This window comes from Panulirus ornatus, chromosome 61 (genome assembly GCF_036320965.1).
Source record: "Panulirus ornatus isolate Po-2019 chromosome 61, ASM3632096v1, whole genome shotgun sequence".
Classification (NCBI taxonomy): Eukaryota; Metazoa; Arthropoda; class Malacostraca; order Decapoda; family Palinuridae; genus Panulirus; species Panulirus ornatus.
In genome coordinates this window covers 13,342,170-13,366,675 of record NC_092284.1, presented here as the reverse complement: position 1 = coordinate 13,366,675, position 24,506 = coordinate 13,342,170, and the positions used below count along the sequence as shown (strand labels likewise).

General features: G+C 42.2%; 1 long non-coding RNA gene across 1 annotated transcript in view; it reads left to right on the top strand.

The window, feature by feature from the left end:
- The window catches only part of LOC139767387 (uncharacterized), a 93,495-nt gene extending 69,245 nt beyond the window's left edge, over positions 1 to 24,250 (top strand). Inside the window, exon 2 of the long non-coding RNA XR_011717062.1 lies at positions 24,165 to 24,250. This is a non-coding gene — a long non-coding RNA (uncharacterized lncRNA). The remainder of the gene's footprint in view (positions 1 to 24,164) is intronic.
- Positions 24,251 to 24,506: the final 256 nt, after the last annotated feature.

Below are 24,506 nucleotides of genomic sequence, written 5' to 3'. Positions count from 1 at the left end.
CCTTTACTTCTCAGGTTAGCGCGCACAGAGTGCCGGAGGGCAAAAATGGTCCCGGAGACGCTCCGTTACTTTTCGCTCCTTACCTCTCGGCCTATCACGCCCATAGTGTCGGAGGGCAAAAATGGTTCCCGGAGAAGCTCCGTTACTTTTCGCTCCTTAATTCTCTGGTTACCGCGCACATAGTGTCGGAGGGCAAAATTGGTCCCGGAGACGCTCCGTTACTTTTCGCTCCTTACCTCTCGGCCAATCACGCACATAGTGCCGGAGGGCAAAAATGGTCCCGGAGAAGCTCCGTGATTTTTCGCTCCTTACTTCTCAGGTTACCGCGCACAGAGTGTCGGAAGGCAAAAATGGTGCCGGAGACGCTCCGTTACTTTTCGCTCCTTACTTCTCGGCCTATCACGCACATAGTGTCGGAGGGCAAAAATGGTCCCGGAGACGCTGCGTTACTTTTCGCTCCTTACTTCTCAGGTTACGCGCACAGAGTGTCGGAGGGCAAAAATGGTCGTGGAGACGCTCCGTTACTTTTCGCTCCTTACCTCTCAGGTTAGCGCGCACCGAGTGTAGGAGGGCAAAAATGGCCTCGGATGCGCTCCGTCACCTTCCGTTCTCTACCTCTCAGGTTAGCGCGCACAGAGTGTTGGAGCGCAAAAATGCCACCAGAGGCGCTCCGTAAATTTGCGCTCTTTACCTCTCAGGTTAGCGCGCACAGAGTATCGGAGGGCAAAAATGGCCTTGGATAAGCTCCGTCACTTCGCGCTCCTTACTTCTCAGGTTAGCGCGCACAGAGTGCCGGAGGGCAAAATTGGTCCCGGAGACGCTCCGTTACTTTTCGCTCCTTACCTCTCGGCCAATCACGCACATAGTGCCGGAGGGCAAAAATGGTCCCGGAGAAGCTCCGTGATTTTTCGCTCCTTACTTCTCAGGTTACCGCGCACAGAGTGTCGGAAGGCAAAAATGGTGCCGGAGACGCTCCGTTACTTTTCGCTCCTTACTTCTCGGCCTATCACGCACATAGTGTCGGAGGGCAAAAATGGTCCCGGAGACGCTGCGTTACTTTTCGCTCCTTACTTCTCAGGTTACGCGCACAGAGTGTCGGAGGGCAAAAATGGTCGTGGAGACGCTCCGTTACTTTTCGCTCCTTACCTCTCAGGTTAGCGCGCACCGAGTGTAGGAGGGCAAAAATGGCCTCGGATGCGCTCCGTCACCTTCCGTTCTCTACCTCTCAGGTTAGCGCGCACAGAGTGTTGGAGCGCAAAAATGCCACCAGAGGCGCTCCGTAAATTTGCGCTCTTTACCTCTCAGGTTAGCGCGCACAGAGTATCGGAGGGCAAAAATGGCCTTGGATAAGCTCCGTCACTTCGCGCTCCTTACTTCTCAGGTTAGCGCGCACAGAGTGCCGGAGGGCAAAAATGGTCCCGGATACGCTCCGTTACTTTTCGCTCCTTACCTCTCGGCCTATCACGCACATAGTGTCGGAGGGCAAAAATGGTCCCGGAGAAGCTCCGTTACTTTTCGCTCCTTACTTCTCAGGTTACCGCGCCCAGAGTGTCGGAGGGCAAAAATGTTCCCGGAGACGCTCCGTTACTTTTCGCTCCTTACTTCTCAGGTTACCGCGCACAGAGTGTCGGAGGGCAAAAATGGTGCCGGAGACGCTCCGTTACTTTTCGCTCCTTACTTCTCAGGTTACCACGCACAGAGTGTCGGAGGGCAAAAGTGGACTCGGATGCGCTCCGTCACCTTCCGCTGCTTACCTCTCAGGTTAGCGCGCACAGAGTGTCGGAGGGCAAAAGTGGCCTCGGATGCGCTCCGTCACCTTCCGCTGCTTACCTCCCAGGTTAGCGCGCACAGAGTGTCGGAGGGCAAAAGTGGCCTCGGATGCGCTCCGTCACCTTCCGCTGCTTACCTCTCAGGTTACCACGCACAGAGTATCGGAGGGCAAAAATGGCCTTGGACACGCTCCGTCACTTTCCGCTCCTTACCTCTCAGGTTAGCGCGCACCGAGTGTCGGAGTGCAAAAATGACACTAGAGGAGCTCCGTAAATTTGCGCTCTTTACCTCTCAGGCTAGCGCGCACAGAGTGTCGAAGTGCAAAAATGGTCCCGGAGACTCTCCGTAAATTTGCGCTCCTTACCTCTCAGGTTAGCGCGCAGAGAGTATCGGAGGGCAATAATGGCCTTGGATACGCTCCGTCACTTGGCGCTCCTTACTTCTCAGGTTAGCGCGCACAGAGTGCCGGAGGGCAAAAATGGTCCCGGAGACGCTCCGTTACTTTTCGCTCCTTACCTCTCGGCCTATCACGCACATAGTGTCGGAGGGCAAAAATGCTCCCAGAGAAGCTTCGTTACTTTTCGCTCTTTACTTCTCAGGTTACCGCGCCCAGAGTGTTGGAGGGCAAAAATGGTGCCGGAGACGCTTCGTTACTTTTCGCTCCTTACTTCTCAGGTTACCGCGCACAGAGTGTCGGAGGGCAAAAATGGTGCCGGAGACGCTCCGTTACTTTTCGCTCCTTACTTTTCGGCCTATCACGCACATAGTGTCGGAGGGCAAAAAAGGTCCCGGAGACGCTCCGTTACTTTTCGCTCCTTACCTCTCGGCCTATCACGCACAGAGTGTCGGAGGGCAAAAATGGTCCCGGAGGCGCTCCGTCACCTTGCTCTCCTTGTCTCTCAGCCTATGGGACATTGAGGGTCGGAGCTGAAAAACATGACAAAGGTGCTCAGCTAACCCTTGCTGCTGCTGCACCCTCCTCCTCCTTGCATGGAAGGTAAGGGGGAAACATCACCTCACAATTATCGACGCCAGTAGCGTCCGCAGCGAGTTTCCTTCTTACCTGAGAAAATTATACGAGTCACAAGGGGAGGGAAACCACTTTTAATGCCTGGTGGCGTGTCTGATCAATAGTTCCTCTTATAGCAGAGGTAAGGGACGATATTTTTGGGGCGATATTCTCACGTAGAGCAATGAACCCACATCTGTGATGTGAGGAGGAGGTACGGAAAGGAGCAACTGATGGAGGGACCCAACAGTAGGAGGATGCAGGGAAATTTTCACACGAAAAATTTCCCCAAGTTTTTCCTCCGTTAACCGAGGGCTCTTTCTCTCCATACGTATGATGGTGTACATCATCATTAGTGGACCTCTCTGAGGTGAGGAGGTACGTAAGGGAGCGATCGGCTGGCTGACATTTTTGCTCCCTCCCCGAGCGCGCATATTTACCCACCACACACACACACACACACACACACACACACACACACAATCCTCACTGTCTCTCTCATCATCATCAGTTTCGAGTACCTGCCTGTCGTTGAAAATAGCTCGAGTGTGTTTTATATCTATATATGTAGGATGTTGCCATCGATTGGCGTGACAAATCCCCTAACCTTTTTGGGGTTAAATGTTAGCGGATCGCACCTAACCTAACCTAAGCGAGAGAGCAGCGGCGGCCGATCCCCCTCCCTCCAGCGCGCATACCACACACACACACCGAGCCAACCAGCCACCTCCTCATCACTCTCGCTTTCGATGACGCGCGGCCGACCCACCTCCCTCCCTTCCTCACCCACGGTGGTGGTGGTGAACATCAGTGGCCCATTATCGATCGACCCACATTGCATCCGTGGAGTTTGACATCACTCACTAGATTGGCGGTTGTTTTAGTAACGTATTCGTACGCGAGCGAGAGAGCGGGAGGTGGCGGGGGCGGAGGAGGAGGAGGAGTACGGCCGCCCCCCCCCCCCCACCTCCACATCCCGCGCGGTCTCGCATTCCATACCACACACACCCAGCCCGCCACCCCCCCTTCACTCTCAATGCCGGCGTAGGGGGTCCACTTACGTTAGGTTAGTTGTACATTTACATACGTACAATGCTATTGACTTGTACGATTACTTACGGTGGCGAAATACACATGTCGATGGCATATAAATAAAACGTAAGTAAATGTACGGGCGCATACCACACACACCGAGCCAACCAGCCAGCATGCCACCTCCTCACTCTCGCTTTCGATGACGCTCGGCCGACCCACCTCCCTCCCTTCCTTACACAAGTTGGTGGTGGTGGTGAACATCAGTGAACCATTGTCGATCGTCCCACATTGCATCCGTGGAATCTGACATCACTCACTAGATTGGCGGTTGTTTTAATAACATTGTCGTACGTGAGCGAGGGAGCAGGCCGGTGGCGGCGGAGTAGGAGGAGGAGGAGGAGGGCGGCAACCCCCCCCCCCCACCCAAGCCCCTCCCTTTCCCCCACCGCCCGCGCGCTCTCACATTCCGTACCACACACACCCAGCCAGCCTCCTCCTACGCCGGCATTGAAAGTGAGGGCGAGAGGGAGGTCCAGTTGCGGTGGCGAAATACACAACTCATCTTAATCCATATGTCTACTATGCAGGGGCTTTTGCCATCGATTGGCGTGACAAATCCCCTAACCTTTTTCCGGGTTAAACCTTAGTGGATCACAGTGAGGAGACTGCTCTGCCACTCACGGCACCCAGGCTGGTACGCAAGTCGTATGCAAACGGTTCGGTACAGCACATCAGGTTTTGGTTGATCCGTATTTGGGATGGGATAAAGTAGCAACTGTAGCTCTCAACTCTACCCAATTTCCTCCCTTTGCTGCTGCTGCGGCATTGGTGTACAACACTAAGACCTACGATTCGCAAGCGCACGGTCAAGCGACATCATGCATGTACTTGCCGAGGCAGAAGCTCTGGTCTAATCATCACCGTCTCATCATCATCATCATAACAATTGGCTGGAGCGGGTGCCACCACAACATCCCGCACCTTTTTAAAACAAGGAGAAAATCCCATCCTGTGGAATTCTCAGGAAATGTGCTGCATTGAAGCGTCGGGGGAAGGTAGGCAGCACTCACAATAGGAAAAAGCCATAAACGGCAAGGCGTCGTCTCCCCCGTGCTGCAGCGGGGGCCATGACGGTTCCATATGGATAAGAAAGTCTTGGAAAAGACAGACCAAGGATATCATTAGACTGGGTCTAATGGAATTGAAGAAGGATACTACTAATGCAGCTGCCGCTGATGTTGTTGTTGTTGCGGCGGCATTGGGGTCGAACACTAATACTACGATTCGCACGCGCATGGCCGAGCGACAGGATGCATGTACTTGCCGAGGCAGAAACTTAGACGACGGTACAGGGAGACCTAACAAACCAACAACAAAAAGGAGAATCAAGCTCCTACGACCAAGGAACTCCACAGGCATTCGTACAAGTATGACAAGACTCTTATAGTTTTCGTGCCTAACCTAACCCAACCGCCCCAGGCGCATACCACACACACCGAGCCAGCCAGCCAGCCACCACCTCCTCCTCCTCACTCTCGCTTTCGATGACGCGCGGCCGACCATCCCTTCCTCACACACGGTGATGGTGGTGAACATCAGTGAACCATTATCGATCGACAAGTAAATGTATAAGTCGATGGCATGTACATTTACTTACGTTTTATGTATGTTATCGACTTGTACATTCACTTACGTTTTATCTTTATGTCATCGACTTGTACAAGTTGATGGGTAATAAATAAAAGGCAAATGTACGATTTGCTGGCATATAAATGAAACGTAAGTAAATGTATAAGTCGATGGCATATATATAAAACGTAAGTATATGTACAAGTCGATGGCATACATATAAAACATAAGTAATTGTACAAGTCGATATATATAGAGTAACGTATCCCAACACCTTGAACCCTAAAAAATTCATAACGTGTTTCTTATCCCTAACAAGTTCCCCATTTTCTGCAATGACTAATTTTTACCATTTTCTGTGATTATCATGTCAAGCCTAACGTAACCTAACCTGTCGATGGTATATAAATAAAACGTAAATAAATGTACAAGTCGATGACATATAAACAAAACGTAATGTTCGAGTCGCTGGCAAATAAATAAAACGTAATTAATTGTGTAAGTCGATTGCATATAAATAAAACGTAAGTATATATACAAGTCGATGGCATATATATAAAAGATATGTAATTGTAAAAGTCGATATATGCAGAGTAACGTATCCCAACTTCTTACACCTAAAAAATCCAATATGTTTGTAGAAAATGGTAAAATTTTTAGGGGTAACAAAGTCCAATTTTTACCATTTTCTATTATTATCATTTCAAGCTTAACGTAAACTAAAATGTGGTTGGCATATAAATAAAATGTAAGTAAATATACGAGTCGCTGGCATAAAAATGAAACGTAAGTAAATATATAATCTAATGGCATATAAATAAAACGTAAATAAATGTACAAGTCGATCGCTTATAAGTCAAACGTCAACAATGTACAAGTGAATGGTATATAAATAAAACGAAAGTAAATGTACAAGTCGATATATATAGAGTAACGTATTCCAACTTCTTAAACCACCCAAAAATTCATAACGTGTTTGTAGAAAATAGTAAACTTTTTTTGGCGTAACAATGACTAATTTTTACCATTTTCTGTGATTATCATTTCAAGATTAACGTAACCTAACCCGTCAATGGCACGTAAATTAAACGTAAGTAAATGTACATTTCCTTACGTTTTATTTATATGCCAGCGACTCGTACAAGTCGATGGCTTATAAATACAAAGCAAGTTAATATACAATTCGATGGCATATAAATAAACTGTAAGTACATGTATAAGTTGATGGCATATATATATAACGTAAGTAAATGTAGAAGACGATAGCCTATAAATAAATAGTAAGTAAATGTACATGTCGATGGCATATAAATAAAACGAAAGTCAATGTACAAGTCGATGTCATATGAATAAAACGTAAGTAAATGTAGAGTCGCTGGCATATAAATGAAACGTACGTAAATATACAAGTCGATGGCATACAAATAAAACGAAAGTAAATGTACAAATCGATGGCATATAAATAAAACGTAAGTAAATGTACGAGTCGCTGGCATATAAACAAAACGTAAGAAAATGTACATTTACTTACTGTTTATTTATATGCCATCTAGTTATACAAGTCAATGGCTTATATATAAAATGTAAGTAAATGTACGAGTCGATGGCATATAAATAAAACGTAAGTAAATGTACAAGGCAATGTATGTAGAGTAACGTATCCCAACTTCTTAAACCCTAAAGAATTCCTAACATTTGTTTCTTACCCTTAAAAATTTTACCATTTTCTACAATGACTAATTTTTACCATTTTCTGTGATTAGCATTTCAAGCCTAACGTAACCTAACCTGTCGATGGCATATAAATAAAATGTAAGTAAAATTACAATTCGTTGTCATATAAATAAATCGTAAGTAAATGTACAGGTCGATGGCTTATAAATAGATTTTAAGTAAATGTACATGTCGACGGTATGTTAATAAAAGGTAAGTAAATGTAAAAGTCGATATATATATATATATATATATATATATATATATATATATATATATATATATATATATATATATATACATAGAGAGAGAGAGAGAGAGAGAGAGAGAGAGAGAGAGAGAGAGAGAGAGAGAGAGAGAGAGAGAGAGAGAGAGAGAGAGAGAGAGAGAAAGAGAGAGAGAGAGAGAGAGAGAGAGAGAGAGAGAGAGAGAGAGAGAGAGAGAGAGAGAGAGAGAGAGAGAGTAACGTATCCAAACTTCTTAAACACTAAAAATTTCCTAACATGTGTTTGTTAACCCTTAAAAGTTTACCATTGTATACACTGAATAACTTACCATTTTCTGTGATTATGATTTCAAGCCCAACGTCACCTAGACTATCGATCGCACATGAATAAAATGTAAGTAAATGTACGAGTCGCTGGTATAAAAATAAAACGTAAGTGAATGTATAATTCGATGGCATATAAATAAAACTTATGGAAATTTACAAGTCGATGGCTTATAAAAACGAAAGTGAATGTACAAGTATATATAGAGTAGCGTATCCCAACTACTTAAACCCTAAAAAATTCACATGTTTCTTACCACTAAAAATTTTAGCATTTTCAGCAATTACTATTTTCTACCATTTTCTGTGATTATCAATTCAAACCTAACGTAACCTAACCTGTCGATGGCATGTAAATAAAACGTATGTACAAGACATGTATAGAGTAACGTATTAAAACTTCTTAAACACTAGATAATTCATAACGTGTTTGTAGAAAATGGTAAACTTTTTAGGTGTAACAATGAATAATTTCTACCATTTTGTGATTATTATTTCAAGCCTAACATATCCTGACCTGTCGATGCCAAATAAATCAAACATAAGTAAATGTACAAGTCGATGGTATAAAAATAAAAAGTGAGTGAGTGTATAATTCGATGGCATATAAAAAAAACTAAGTAAATTAACAAGACGATTGTTTATAGAGAAAACGTAAGTAAACGTACAAGTCGATGGCAAATAAATCAAACGTAAATAAATGTAAAAGTCAATATATATATATATATATATATATAGAGAGAGAGAGAGAGAGAGAGAGAGAGAGAGAGAGAGAGAGAGAGAGAGAGAGAGAGAGAGAGAAACGTATCCCAACTTTTTAAACCCTAAAATATTCATAACATGTATCTGTTACCCCTAAAATATTTACCATTTTCTACAAGGACTAATTTTTACCATTTTCTATGATTATCATTTCAAGCCTTACGTAACCTAACCTGTCGATGGCATATAAGTAGAACGTAAGTAAATGTACAAGTCGATGACGTATATAAAACATATGTATATGTAAAAGTCGATGGCCTATAGATAAAACGAAAGTAAATGTAGAAGTCAAAATATATAGAGTAACGTATCCCAAACATAGCACATGACATCAAAACCCTCGAGTTATTGTCAAGTTCTATCAGAGACACTGGGCGTGTATTTTGCAACCGTATCGCCAAATCCCTTACCTTATAAGAACACTCAAATCGTTCCACAGTAATTACAAAGTAGACCCAGTCACTTTTACCCAGATCAAATCATACACTTACTGGTAACTATTACTTTCAACGGTGTCTAATTTCTCCTAAAATCCCTTTAAGTTGCCCCAGGTACCTCGGACATTAGTTTTCAATTTCTGACATTCCTGATAACACTATCAAATGTATTACTGCGCTCTTCACACCACAAGACAACTAAAGGCAAGCTAAAGAAGTTTGTCGCACCCAGACTTAAGTAAAAAAGTTCTTCGCAGCCAGACATTTTAATGAAAGAGTTGAAACATATGACGCTGGACATCACAGGAGCTTTTCACCAGGAGTCGTTCAAAGTGGTGGAACCATCTGATGAGTTGTCAATGCTTATTGCCAAAGCAAAGAAGGCTTATGTCTCGCTCGGATTCATAGAATTGTTCAAAGAAATGAATGGATCCGTAACTGGGACTCTTGCATCATCCACAGAGGAGCACTTGCTGCCAAGACTCTACAGAAAACATAATTAATTCAACTTCCTAATGACCTACACAATTTGTTGAATTTGGCAATAAAAGTTGTTCATTTTGTAAAGAGCTCTTTATATTCTTTGCATCTCTGCACAGATGTTGGACCTCATCACAAAGCTCTCCCGTTTCCACATGGATGTCCTCTGACCTTCAAAATGATATATGCAAGGTCGGCTCTATGAACGCAAGAGAGAGAGCAATTCTTTTCAATAAAGCCATAAACAAGTAGAACTGTAAGACGCATTTACAGGAGAAAAGTTTTAGTTTTCACGAGCGTACCTTGTGCACATTTCTGGGTATCAACAACCTCAATCTACAAGTTAGAAACGCAATTATCATAGCGTATTATGCAATCAAAAGTTTCAAGGAGAAAACTGCTTCGGAAACATTTGGACCTTTTCATAGTCTCTAGAAACTCCAAACAAATTTCAATGACTTCCTCACGCTTCAAACAAAAATGCATGTAGGTTTTTTAAAATCCATTTTCCTGAGCAAAGAAGTTACGATTTTAGTTGGTTTTTTTTTTGTTTTTTTTTTACTTACAACACACAACAACCTACCAACGTTAAAGACTCCTGAACTTGTTGCTTCCCTTCCCAAAACCACTCACTCCCCATTAAAAATCTTACCAATCATCCTGACATCCCCGCTTCCCTAAGCTCTATCACAAATCCAACGTCCCTGGCCACCACCAGCACTACTGCAAAGCTTTCCTCAATTTCCCTAAAATTCTACATTCTTTACCACGACTCCCATCACCTCCCAGACCATCACTTACTCCAGGTCCCCACATATCAATTCCTCTCCTCCTTCCTCTCCCACACTGAAGCTGGTCCTCCTGGAGGACCTCCAGAATCAGACCGTTAACTCATACGATAACTTCTCCATCAATACACTTTCCAACATTGAAATTCAATACCTCGACGAAGACACTTCCCCGTCAAACCCCAGACCGTCCTCGACCCATGACCAGACAACTCGTCAAAAATAATCGCAATCGAATGAAATTGGCTTATCTAGGCAAACTTAAATCATTTGATTTTTTCCAAAAATAAGATACCTAAAATATTGCAATCCAACGTGTTCGGCTACTACAATAACCACCGCCTGACCGCTACTCTCCTTGAACACGTAAAAGTAGACCAGACATTGTCTTCAGCAGTGGGGCAGCAATTACCTTCAATTTCTATCTCACAGGTCTCTATGGAGTTCCGATTACATTCCCTTCTACCTTCAACTCTCATCTAATAACCTCATTATCATTACATGAAGTCCCATTGGGACACTTTCAGAAACTCACTAATCACACATACGCGAAAAATTGTCATTATCAATCCGTCACATTCACAGACACAGAGATAGGGCACATACATCAGCAAATCATATGCAGCTGTCAACAGTCTCCAAATCACACTCTCCCCAAGATGCTACTCCTTCCCTTCTACCAAAACCAAGTCTTCTCTGGTGCTACCGTCGATGATTTGACCAAAACTGACACCGATTATGCCTATCACACTGGGATCTCACTACCCTAAGCAGCCACATAATGAACAACCTCAGAGAAACCACATAATGAACAGCCTTAGACAGAGCCTAAGAATTCAGTAATCACCACAGCAGAGAAAAAAACACAATCTCAAGACTTTTAGAAGCAAATCCATTAATTCAAAAGTACACCCAAAACAGACATCAACAGGCTAAAAAATAGCACTTAACATCAAAACCTTCAAGACACTCAACATCTTTTAGAAACATTGGAAGGGTATTTATCAACCACATCCCCAACACTCAGATCGTTGCACAGCACATACAAAGTAGACCCAACCACTTTGACCCTGTCAAGTCATACACTTATCCTTCCTCACAGAAGACCACTTATTCCCAACTATTACGTTTAACGATGTCAAATTTCTCCTACTTAAAAATCCCTTTAACTAGGCCAGGTTGTCTCGAGCATTGGTTATCAATTCCTCGCACATTCCTGACAACAATATTAAAGCCATTACCGCGAAATTCAAACCACAAAGCAACCAAAGGCCAGCTAAAGAAGTTCTTTAGACCCAGACAGAATTGAAACATGACTGTGGACACCACGGGGGCTTTTCACCAGGAATCGTTCAAAGTGGTGGAAGCATCTTACGAGTTGTCACTGCTTATTGCCAAAGCAAAGGCGGCGGCTCACTATTGAAGAGATTAATGAAATCATGCTCGAGACCTACAAATATTGTGCTTGGCGCAGATCCACAAAAAGTTATCCAAGATGTCACTTTCTGGTAACACTGAAGCGTCGCGTTGATGAACTTCTAGATTACAAAGTACAAATTATACAAATGAGAATCCCAGCGCTTTGGAACAGTACAACAAAACCACACTGATGCTGACCAAAGCTTTCAACTGCTTGTTTATCCTACATTAGAGGATGAAGGAGCTGTGAAAGAATCTTTCTCTGGAAAGCACTGGACACCACGTGAAAAGCTTCTAGTATCTTTGGAAGTTCCCCAAGAAAATTATCTTCCATGGGAAACGTATGTCGGAGTGTCCAATGACTGTGCCCTAACAATGCTTGTCTCTCGTTGGGGATTCATAGAATTGGTCAAAGAAAAGAATGGAGCCATAACTGGGACTCTTGCCTCATCCACAGATGAGCACTTGCTGGTAAAACCCTTTAAGAAAACATGTAATTCATCTTTCAAGATGACCTACGCAATTCATTGAATTGGTTAATAGAAGTTGATTATTTTGTGAAGATGTTTATATTCTGGCCTCTTTGCAGCTCTCTGCACAGATTTAGTTGCTGATCATAAAATTCTCCTGCTTCCACATGGAAGCCCGCTGGCCTTGAAAAGGAATCGTGTCGAGTCGGCTCTATGAACGTGGCAAATATGAAGAGCAAATCTTCCCAATAAAGCCAGAAACAAGATCTGTATGACGCATTTACAAGCGAAAAGATTTAGTTTTCACTAGCGTACCTTGTACATATTTCCGAGACTATCAACAAACTCAATTTACAATTACAAGAAAGGCAATCATTGTGCATTATGATGTAATCAGATGTCTCAAGGAGGAGAAAACTCTGTTTTGGAAACGGCAGAACATTTTCATAGTCTCATCTCAAGGAACTCCATACTGACAGGAAAGATCATGATCAGTATGGTCTGGACACAAAGAAAAAATCTATCTCATCTGGATTCCGTTGCCGAGGAATCTATGCGCCATTTTCCATATCTTTGTGTTGGAAATTGGCGTGGTATCCATTTAACATTGATGTGGGGTAGTTAACGAATCCTGTGCAAGAAGCAGCCATTGAATTTATGCGCGGCGCGAGTGCAAATGATAAGTTTGAAACTATGAGTATGGTCTTAAGAGCTCTGGGTCAAATAACTCCCAGTCTACCCAAAACTTGGCGAGGGAGCACTTCGTTTCAGGATTTTCTCTTCTATTTATCTCTGCCAAGTTGGCTTTTCAACTCTCATTGTACTGGACACAAAACAGCGTAATCTAACGAATCCTAGAAAACTACTTGCGTAGTGCTCTTTTATCCCTGAAACCTATAATTTCTGAAAGAATGGCAGCAGCATCTACCTCGCTGAATGCACAAGATTCAAATCATCCTTTAATTCCAGTATGGTAATAGTTGAATATTAGATTCGACAGTTTTAATTCGTTTGCAAATGATTTGTTTGTTCTAATGGGTTTACAAGATTTAACGTGTTTTTGGTTTCTATGATATTGGGTGTAATTTGGCTTTGGCTCACCTAAGTGTTGGCCAAAATGAATACTTATACACTTGATACATGTTTTGACATTATTTCTATCTAATTTGTCTTCATCCATGCTCACGAGATACAAGGCTACATAAATTACGAACTAGCTGATCCTCAATACTAAAACACAACACAAAATGTCAAACTCTTCAAAAGAAATGGGGAGGGGTGGGTTGAGCGAGTATTTCGTGAAAGCCAACAGGCGAGAGTCATGAAAGCTTGAGAAACACTGATCCAAGTGTATCAGACGATAAAACTAAACTTATCCAAGAAAAAAAAATCGCCAAGGAAACCTGCAACGAAAATGTCGTTCATTTACTGTAACAACTGCCCGGCAGCGATGACCGAACTCTGAAAATCTTCACTATTTGTTAATGGACCGAATACATAAACGCCTATCGGTAGAGCATTAGGAGAAAATAATATTTATGAGAGTCAGTCATGCAAACCAACAATACAGAACTTACTAATACTTATGCCTATTACGTCCTGCTTTGTAAATCTAACTTCTGAAATGCAGATATGTTAAGGATGATCTGAGATAATACACTAATTCAATTTACGATGAACAAGGAACATTATGATCCGAGTTACCCAACGTGAACTTGCCGTAGCCCGGGAGGATGGTACCACCTGCTAAATTACTACGCAATCCTCCACTATATATAAGAGTCAAGTGGCAGATTACCTCTAGGACGACTACTAGTATCATCCTAATACCCAAACAACCAACTACCCTTTATATCTACGAGATGTTATGCTAAACCTTTTGAGAGTATGGTCCTCTGTCGTCATTTAGAGAACGAGAGATCCATTCTACAATCAACCTTTAACCATCCAAGACACCATAAGAATTAATGTAAACACTAGATAATAGTAAAAACTGTTACATCTTGCTGGATATCATGGCGGCTATATAAACAATATACCATCACAAGGACTTTTCCGAGGTTAGTTAAAAGAAAAAAGATATGGCAGAAAGGAAAATAACAGTAAACCATCGGGGGATGTCCTGTCTATGGTAAACCCGCAGTCGGATATCTGGCAGTCTTTGTATCACTGTCACGACGAGTTACCGATTCAATCAATTCCTCCTCCATGTTGCATCATTCACAATAAGTTTGTTAGTGGTTCCTTCGTTATGGGTAGGAAATTGTTACAATAGGTTTGGTTAGGTTTGATAATCGTTAATATTCTTACTAACGGTAATCTTTAGGTAACGCTTGGCTAACGTTAGACTTCGTAACGTTGACTAAATTGTGTTTGGTCTTGTTTTGGGTCGTTAGACTTCGTAATGTTAAGTTAGGCTGGGATTGATTACGTTTCGAGTTACGTTAGGTTAAGGTAGGACGGTGGTGTGTCAGTTTATATATTTATAATCCAGTATTTCCCTATTTCTAAAGACCAACCACTCCACCCACTGTGTGGAACTCAAAGGTCTTGTACACTTTTTATTTTACGTCATTTCCGTATTTAAACAAGACGAACTGCTCCGGATTATAATACTGCGATGTTTTTCCCAGAAATAACGATGACAATAATAGTTAAAAAAAAAAAAATAGCATAAACGAAGTTCCTACATACAATTTTAACAAGACATCAAAAATGAAAAATAAAGAAACAACGCGACTCAAATACTTAATACGTCCTGCGCTTTATGACAACTGAAGCAGCAGCCCTGTGGCGCTTCCCTCATGCAGTGTTGTGGCAGCGAGGAGGTAATGGAACAGCAAAGCAGGATTTTGTTACTGTACATGAAAACCGATGTGTTGTGTTCAATGGTTTGCTATATCTTATCGCGCTTACTGTTACCTTCACTTTCAGAACGAAAAAGGCTTCCAAGCTCTTACATCAATGGACAGGACAATTTCTGCTGTGTAACTGGAGTTTTTGCGCCTAAATCACAAACAAGACAAATATCACACCAAGTGAAAATCTTCTACTAATTGTATTTTGGTGTGAAGATGGGAGACCAAGATGGGCACCGCACGTTGTTAGGTTACATTATCTGTGAATAACCATGAATATAATGCGTTCATGGATAACTGCATTATTTTTCTTTGGTCGTTGCATAAATGTATATATTAGAAAATGGTAACGTTTCCAGTCAACTTATGAACTGCGCAAAATAATGACGTCCTACATGACTTTGAAAGCCAGATCTGAATGCAGCAAGTCTGGATCGATCAGAAATTTTTTAGAAAAACATTAGCGTAAATACCCAAATGACCAGACAACCAGCTACAGAAAGACTAGTGGAGGAAATCAACACCGAAACACTAAAATCAAGTAAAAATTTAATCAACTCCTTCATGGATAAGCGGAAAAAACTAAACGTTTCCCAGAATACATGAAGGATCTCACCTGGACGTGGGCGAAATTCTAGCATGATGAATCAACAGAAATGTTCGAGTATTACGGACGACCCTCACACGAAAATATTATACACAAAACATACCTGAAAAATGAGAGAAAAATATATCAGAATTAAGAAAAATATACAATTTCTTGTTTAGTTGTATTGTAAAGGTTCAAGAAAAACCTGTGAAACTTTATAAGGAAACTAAGCTATAATAATGGCGTTAATGTTAACCTACTTGCTGAAATAGGCATCTTCAAAATTATGAAACTAGATAATCCCATACACATATAACCCTTAAATACCTTTTGGATGTGGTGGTACAAAGACACGGATAACATTCCATTATACGACCGAACGTTAACAATTCTTACATAAAATCGTAACATATTCGTCCAACTCCGAGTGGCACGTATGAACGATCATTATAGTAATATTCCTCACACCATATAAACTCAGAACTTATCTAAATATTTACCACAGTGTACATGATATTTACGTAGATAGTTCGAGCCCAACGTGTCCACACATCACTGACCTGCCACATCCTGCAACGAACACGAGTCCTGGTACTGGCAGATGTAATACCAGCACAAACATTACTCTCACTTAGGCTGTTGTCAGTACATATTCTCTGCACACTTCCACACGATCAGATGTTTCCCACAGCATCCCAGTTTGAATATACTTCTCGACAAACACAGAGATCAACACACACCGCGACCCGCTCGTCCAGCTGACGTTAACCCTACTTCTATTTGGAGTACCGGCAGCGGTGGTGGCATTATGGGAGACTTCAGCTGCACCAATTATCGGCCACAATGCTTTGTTTACATTTGCTGGGCGACAACGACTGCTCTTAACTACCTCTTATCGTCAAGGTACAATTACACGGTAGTAGGTCAAACTTTTCTTTTTATTCATAAATGAGATAAACTAAAGAGCAAAATTAACAAACGACAGTTCTCCAGGACTCAGGTAAATAAGACAATCTTCCATCAGTACAATATTGATGACGCCTGAACTAGCCCGCCCACCGACTGGTGCTTCGATACGGAGGATGAACCAATAGCAAGACCTCACAATAACGTATCTCTTATTTGTACACTTCATTATTGGCGAATCCATATGTATGATTACAGCATCACATGCAGTTGTGAAATTAAGAGAAACTGAACTTTGCTGTTTTTACGGGGTTATATATTCCTTGTAGTAGTAAATTCTGACGTTAGCCTTTTTTTTTTTTTTTTTGCCAATGTCCAGCTGTGAAACCCGGCCTGACAGTATCGGGTTCGCACCGTCAACATTTCAACAACGACGAGTCATTAACCCAGGTGCAATCCGTGCTTCGGGTTCACTGCTGGACCTAGCTAGTAATTTTGCTTAAGGTTTATCCAAGATCCCATTATGAACCTTACTTCAGGTTCACTAATGAACCTTGCCGCGAACTTTACTTCAGGTTCACCCAAGATCCCACCATGAACCTTCAGATTCACTAAAGAACCTTGCTTCGAACTTTGTTTTAGCTTCACCCTAGATCGTGCCATGATCCTCGTTTCAGATGCACTGAATAATAATAAAGAATTTCTAAGTAAAGTCAAGACTCATGAGCCCTGTATCTGATCCTCATAGTTCCTCATATTCCTCTCGATGCAAAGATAACCATATATCAGGTTACACCGTCCCTGTCCTTAAGAAAGGACCAGACACCTGGACCATGACAGATCACAAGCAGCAGAGACGATACCCCTCAAGGTGATGCTCAGACAACAAGGAGCGACATAACTACGAACACAGTAATGACACAAGTAATCACGTTACCAAGGTTACTGGGAGGAATGGAAAGTGATAAAGCTGAAGGTGTGGTGTGGGCACTATGAACAGACATACCGCACTCTACTACCACACTCAGCACTGACATGGAGAGTGTTCAGGGGAATATCTATCAGAAGTAACCGAAAAAGATAAGAGAGCGAGACACATTCGCATGGGAAACTGCAGAAGTTGGTGTCAGAGTTTGGGAGAGTGTATGAAAGGAGAAACGTGAGAGTAAATGTGGATAAAAGCATGGTTATTCAGGTTTAGCAGTACAAAGAGACAGGTTACCTGAAGTTCGAGTTTCAATTGCAAAAAAAGGAGAAAGTGGGGTGTTTTAGATACCTGGGACAGCGAATGGAACCTTGGAAGTGGAGATGAGTCACAAGGTGGGTGAGTGGGTGAATGTTCTGGGAACACCGAGCAAAGTGTGGAAAGCGAAGCGACCTTTGGGAAGGTGAAAATGGGTATCCTTGAAGGTATAGTAGCTCCCAATGCCTAAAAACAGATGATAGGAAAGCTATAAAGGACCTTTAATGCTAACTGGAACCTCAGAGTACGATATTGCTGCGTAATGAATGTAGGTGGCGATGGCTGACGCCTAAGTTTTCGTCTGCACGTATACAAAGTACGCGTTTTAGAAATACAGTTTTGCCATGACCATAACTCGTCTTTCATAATTTTACTCTGTAACCCAAAAAAATAACTTTATAACTTGTGAAACACCATCATGTACATACATATATACATTTCATTCAGGATATATACCAATGAACTGATCCGCAAAAAGGGACTACAGTTGTATATTTTTCAAAAATAATGCGAGACGAAATGGCTTTTTCTCATGTACACCTCAATCTGAAAGCAAGAAAACATGGTCGGACGTTCTCACTGCTGTGTTGTGAGCAAAATATCCACACACACACACACACACACACACACACACACACACACAATATATGAAAGAAAACGATCGGTAAGTGCTATTGTTTGCTCTTAACGTACGCTTATTGACCAATAACCCAGGAGTAACAATCTAGAATAGGCCTAACCGGTAGCTGTGAATATGTGATACCATGGGAATTTTCGTTTATTCATATTTGTTAACCTCTTAATTGGGAAGAATTCCCGATTGCGGTAATTGTTTCTGCAGGTGATTCGTGTGTGTGCCTTATATTATGAATGTGAGAGCAGAAAAGTTGCACAGAAGCTACTGGGTCTGCAGTCATCATTTTTTATCAAAGAAATTACGTGACTGGACAGACAAATATTGTTCTTTCCTTCTCTAAATAAAGCCTATATCCTTATCTTTGAATATGACAATTAATCAAGGGCTGATGACAACAAGAAGGGCAAATACAACCTGATTCTGCAGAGAAGCCAGCGCGAACGTTTACCCAACTAACAAGCAACGAGCAGAGAGAGCGAATGTGCGTTTGAACACCATAGCTCCAGCTCCCAAAATTTCTGTTTTAGCAAAACAAGCACTTTTTTGTACAGAAAAGTAACAATTATAATTTAAGCAAAACTTTAATAGTAATCTATATGATTGAATAAAGTCAGTGACATAATAAAAGAATAGAAAATTTATAACATTCTTTAAGTCTGTAAGAGAAAAGTTAACGGTATAATATGGGACATTATACAAAACAAAAACATTCTTTTTCAAGGTACAAAAAACTGAATACATAACATCTGCCTCCTCAAAAAACCATGTCATCTTTCAGGTTGACTCATAACCAGCGAGCATGCCGGACGATACATAAGCTACAATACTATCTTATTTATTTTTTTATTTTGCTTTGTCGCTGTCTCCCGCGTTTGCGAGGTAGCGCAAGGAAACAGACGAAAGAAATGGCCCAACCCACCCCCATACACATGTATATACATACACGTCCACACACGCAAATATACATACCTATACATCTTAATGTACACATGTATATACACACACAGGCGCATACATATATTACCCATGCACACAATTCACACTGTCTGCCTTTATTCATTCCCATCGCCACCTCGCCACACATGGAATACCATCCCCCTCCCCCCTCATGTGTGCGAGGTAGCACTAGGAAAAGACAACAAAGGCCCCATTCGTTCACACTCAGTCTCTAGCTGTCAAGCAATAATGCCCGAAACCACAGCTCCCTTTCCACATCCAGGCCCCACACAACTTTCCATGGTTTACCCCAGACGCTTCACATGCCCTGATTCAATCCACTGACAGCACGTCAACCCCGGTATACCACATCGATCCAATTCACTCTATTCCTTGCCCGCCTTTCACTCTCCTGCATGTTCAGGCCCCGATCGCTCATAATCTTTTTCACTCCATCTTTCCACCTCTAATTTGGTCTCCCACTTCTCCTCATTCCCTCCACCTCTAACACATATATCCTCTTTGTCAATCTTTCCTTACTTATTCTCACCATGTGACCAAACCATTTCAAAACACACTCTCCTGCTCTCTCAACCACACTCTTTTTATTACCATACATCTCTCTTGCCCTATCATTACTTACTCGATTAAACCACCTCACACCACATATTGTCCTCAAACAACTCATTTCTAGCACATCCAACCTCCACTGCACAACTCTATCTATAGCCCACGCCTCACAACCATATAACATTGTTGGAGCCACTATTCCTTCAAACATACCCATTTTTGATTTCAAAGATATTGTTTTTGCCTTCCACACATTCTTCATCGCTCCCAGAACTTTCGCCCCCTCCCGCACCCTATGATTCACTTCCGCTTTTATGGTTCCATCCGCTGCCAATCCACTCCCAGATATCTAAAACACTTCACTTCCTCCAGTTTTTCTCCATTCAAACTTACCTCCCAGTTGACTAGTCCCTCAACCCTACTGTACCTAATAACCTTGCTCTTATTCATATTTACTCTCAGCTTTCTTCTTTCACACACTTTACCAAACTCAGTCACCAGCTTCTGCAATTTCTCACATGAATCAGCCACCAGCGCTGTATCATCATTGAACAACAACTGACTCACTTCCCAAGCTCTCTCATCCACAACAGACTGCACACTTGCCCCTCTTTCCAAAACTCTTGCATTCACCTCCCTAACAACCCCATCCATAAACAAATTAAACAACCATGGAGACATCACACACCCCTGCCGCAAACCTTCATTCACTGAGATCCAATCACTTTCCTCTCTTCCTACACGTACACATGCCTTACATCCTCGATAAAAACTTTTCACTGCTTCTAACAACTTGCCTATCACACCATATATTCTTAATACCTTCCACAGAGCATCTCTATCAACTCTGTCATATACCTTCTCCAGATCCATAAATGCTACATACAAATCCATTTGTTTTTCAAGTATTTCTCACATACATTCTTCAAAGCAAACACCTGATCCACACATCCTCTACCACTTCTGAAACCACACTGCTCTTCCCCAATCTGATGCTCTGTACATGCCTTCGCCCGCTCAATTGATACCCTCCCATATAATTTCCCAGGAATATTCAGCAAACTTATACCTCTGTAATTTGAGCACTCACTTTTATCCCCTTTGCCTTTGTACAATTGCACTATGCAAGCATTCCGCCACTCCTCAGGCACCTCACCATGAATCATACATACAATAAATAGCCTTACCAACCAGTCAATAATACAGTCACCCCCTTTTTTAATAAATTCCACTGCAATACCATTCAAAATCCGCCGCCTTGCCGGCTTTCATCTTCCGCAAAGCTTTTACTACCTCTTCTATGTTTACCAAATCATTCTCCCTAACCCTCTCACTTGGCACACCACCTCGACCTAACCAAACCTAACCTAACCTAGTCTAGCCTAGCCTAGCCTAGCCTAGCCTAACCTAACCTATCCTAACCCAACCTAACCTAACCCAACCTAACCTAACCTAACAAGCGAGAGCGGCGGCAACGGCGGCGGCCAACCTTCCTCCCTCACCGCGCGCATACCACACACACCGAGCCAGCCAGACACAGACACCTTCTCACTCTCGCTTTCGATGACGCGCGTCCGACCCACCTCCCTCCCTTCCTCACACACGGTGGTGGTGGTGGTGGTGAACATCAGTGGCCTATTATCGATCGACTCACATTGCGTCCGCGGAGTTTGACATCACTCACTAGATTACCGGTTGTTGTTTTAGTAAGTAGTGCGCGAGCGAGGGAACGGGCGCGTGGCGGCGGAGGAGGAAAAGGCCGGACGACCCCCCTACCTCCCGCGCTCTCGCATTCCATACTACACACAAACACACACCCAGCCAGCCTTCTCCTCCTCCTCCTCCTCACTCTCACGTTCGATGCCGGCGTATAAGGTCCAGTTACAGTGGCGAAATACACAACTCTTAATCTATATGTCGACTATGTTGGGGCTTTTGCCATCAATAGGCGTGACAAATCCCCTAACCTTTCTCTGAGTTAAACCTAACCTAAGCGTGAGAGCGGCGGCGGCTGACCCTCCTTCCTCCCCGCGCGCATACCACACACACAGAGCCAGCCAGCCAGCCAGCCCTTTGCCTTTGTACAACAGCGCTATGCATGCATTCCGCCAATCCTCAGGCACTGCACCATGAACCAAACATACATTGAATATCCTCACCAATCAGTCAACAACATGCTCACCCCCTTTTTTAATAAATTCCACTGCAATGCCATCCAAGTATATATATACAAACACAAATGTACATAAGCTCTTAAAATATATTATTCATTATAAATTTTACAATTTGTAACATTCAAAATATAACAGCAATAAACCTTGCAAAAAACATAATACATTTGAAAACAGTAATACACATGATAATATAACACCAATAAACATCATATTAATATTATTCAATTAATACACACAAGCAAATAATAAAATCATCTACAATAGTATACAATAAATGCAAATATTTCACTATATATAGCAATTACAATATACCTTATAATATGAAAGTTACACTTATGCTAATATACAAGTAAGACACATACTAACATACTACTTATAATCATATCAAACTAATAGACTTAATATTCACTACAAAAGCAACTGTAATTAAACAAATAATACAGCTGAAATACAACAAATGCACCTAATAGAATATACACACAATATACATATAAAAATAACACACCTATCAATATATATAATGGGAAACAGAAGAAGGAGTCATGCGGGGAGTGCTCATCCTCCTCGAAGGCTCAGACTGGGGTGTCTAAATGTGTGTTGATGTAACCAAGATGTGAAAAAAGGAGAGATAGGTAGTATGTTTGAGGAAAGGAACCTGGATGTTTTGGCTCTGAGTGAAACGAAACTCAAGGGTAAAGAGGAAGAGTGGTTTGGGAATGTCTTGGGAGTAAAGTCAGGGGTTAGTGAGATGACAAGAGCAAGGGAAGGAGTAGCACTACTCCTGAAACAGGAGTTGTATGAGTATGAGATAGAATGTAAGAAAGTAAATTCTCGATTAATATGGGTAAAACTGAAAGTTGATGGCGAGAGATGGGTGATTATTGGTGCATATGCACCTGGGCATGAGAAGAAAGATCATGAGAGGCAAGTGTTTTGGGAGCAGCTGAATGAGTGTGTTAGTGGTTTTGATGCACGAGACCGGGTTATAGTGATGGGTGATTTGAATGCAAAGGTGAGTAATGTGGCAGTTGAGGGAATAATTGGTATACATGGGGTGTTCAGTGTTGTAAATGGAAATGGTGAAGAGCTTGTAGATTTATGCGCTGAAAAAGGACTGGTGATTGGGAATACCTGGTTTAACAAGCGAGATATAGATAAGTATACGTATGTAAGTAGGAGAGATGGCCAGAGAGCGTTATTGGATTACGTGTTAATTGACAGGCGTGCGAAAGAGAGACTTTTGGATGTTAATGTGCTGAGAGGTGCAACTGGAGGGATGTCTGATCATTATCTTGTGGAGGGTAAGGTGAAGATTTGTATGGGTTTTCAGAAAAGAAGAGTGAATGTTGGGGTGAAGAGGGTGGTGAGAGTAAGGGAGCTTGGGAAGGAGACTTGTGTGAGGAAGTACCAGGAGAGACTGAGTACAGAATGGAAAAAGGTGAGAACAATGGAAGTAAGGGGAGTGGGGGAGGAATGGGATGGCATTGCAGTGGAATTTATTAAAAAAGGGGGTGACCATGTTGTTGACTGGTTGGTGAGGATATTCACTGTATATTTGGTTCATGGTGCAGTGCCTGAGGATTGGCGGAATGCATGCATAGAGCTGTTGTACAAAGGCAAAGGGGATGATAAAGGTGAGTGTTCAAATTACAGAGGTATAAGTTTGTTGAGTATTCGTGGGAAAGTATATGTTAAAAAGATTATTAAACAAATGGAAATTTTTTTGAGAATTTGAGGGGATATCACTTTGTAAATGTGGATTCAAGTAGGCATACTTCTTGCATTGCAAACCAGTATGAAACTGGTGTCCTTTATATGGCTAATACTGCTTTATACTGGCTACTAAACATGTTGTGTTATATACATAGGATGTCTATATTTGGTTTCCTGTTTATCGAATGGATCACGTGCACAGTTGGCTAACTCGTGTATTCCTGCACTTTAAGTCAATGTATGTGAGTAAACCAAGGCTGTATGCTCATGATTTAATACATAATTGGGAACCAAAAACTGTCGTGTTGGCCTTCATAATTTTAGACAAAGTAGCAGGCATATCTGTAGATTAGTGGTGTTCAGTGGTAATAATAGTAATAGTAGAGGAAATGGAGTTTAGTGGTTCTGATATATTGCGGTAAAGGAATATAATCAATAGTACGTGGTTGCTTTTGGTTAAGCATTTCACTTTGCAGGTGAATGGCCACTCGCTAGACAGCATAACCCGGGAGTTCCTACTAGATGGTGTAGATCAGAATGTACAGGAAAGTTGGCGTGCAAACTACATGGAAGTGGATGTCTTCACCACCCTTGGCAGTCCCATAGCAGAAACGATCTCTGGAGTGCTAACTAGTGGTAGGTTTTCTGCTACATAATGGTCTTGTTTTAATCTAGTTCGGCATAGGAATGGGAAAAGTGACCTAACATGACCTGACCTAACCTAACCTAACCTAACCTAACCTAGCCTAGCCTAGCCTAACCTAACCTATCCTAACCTAACCTAACCTTAACCTAACCTATCCTAACCTAACCTAAAC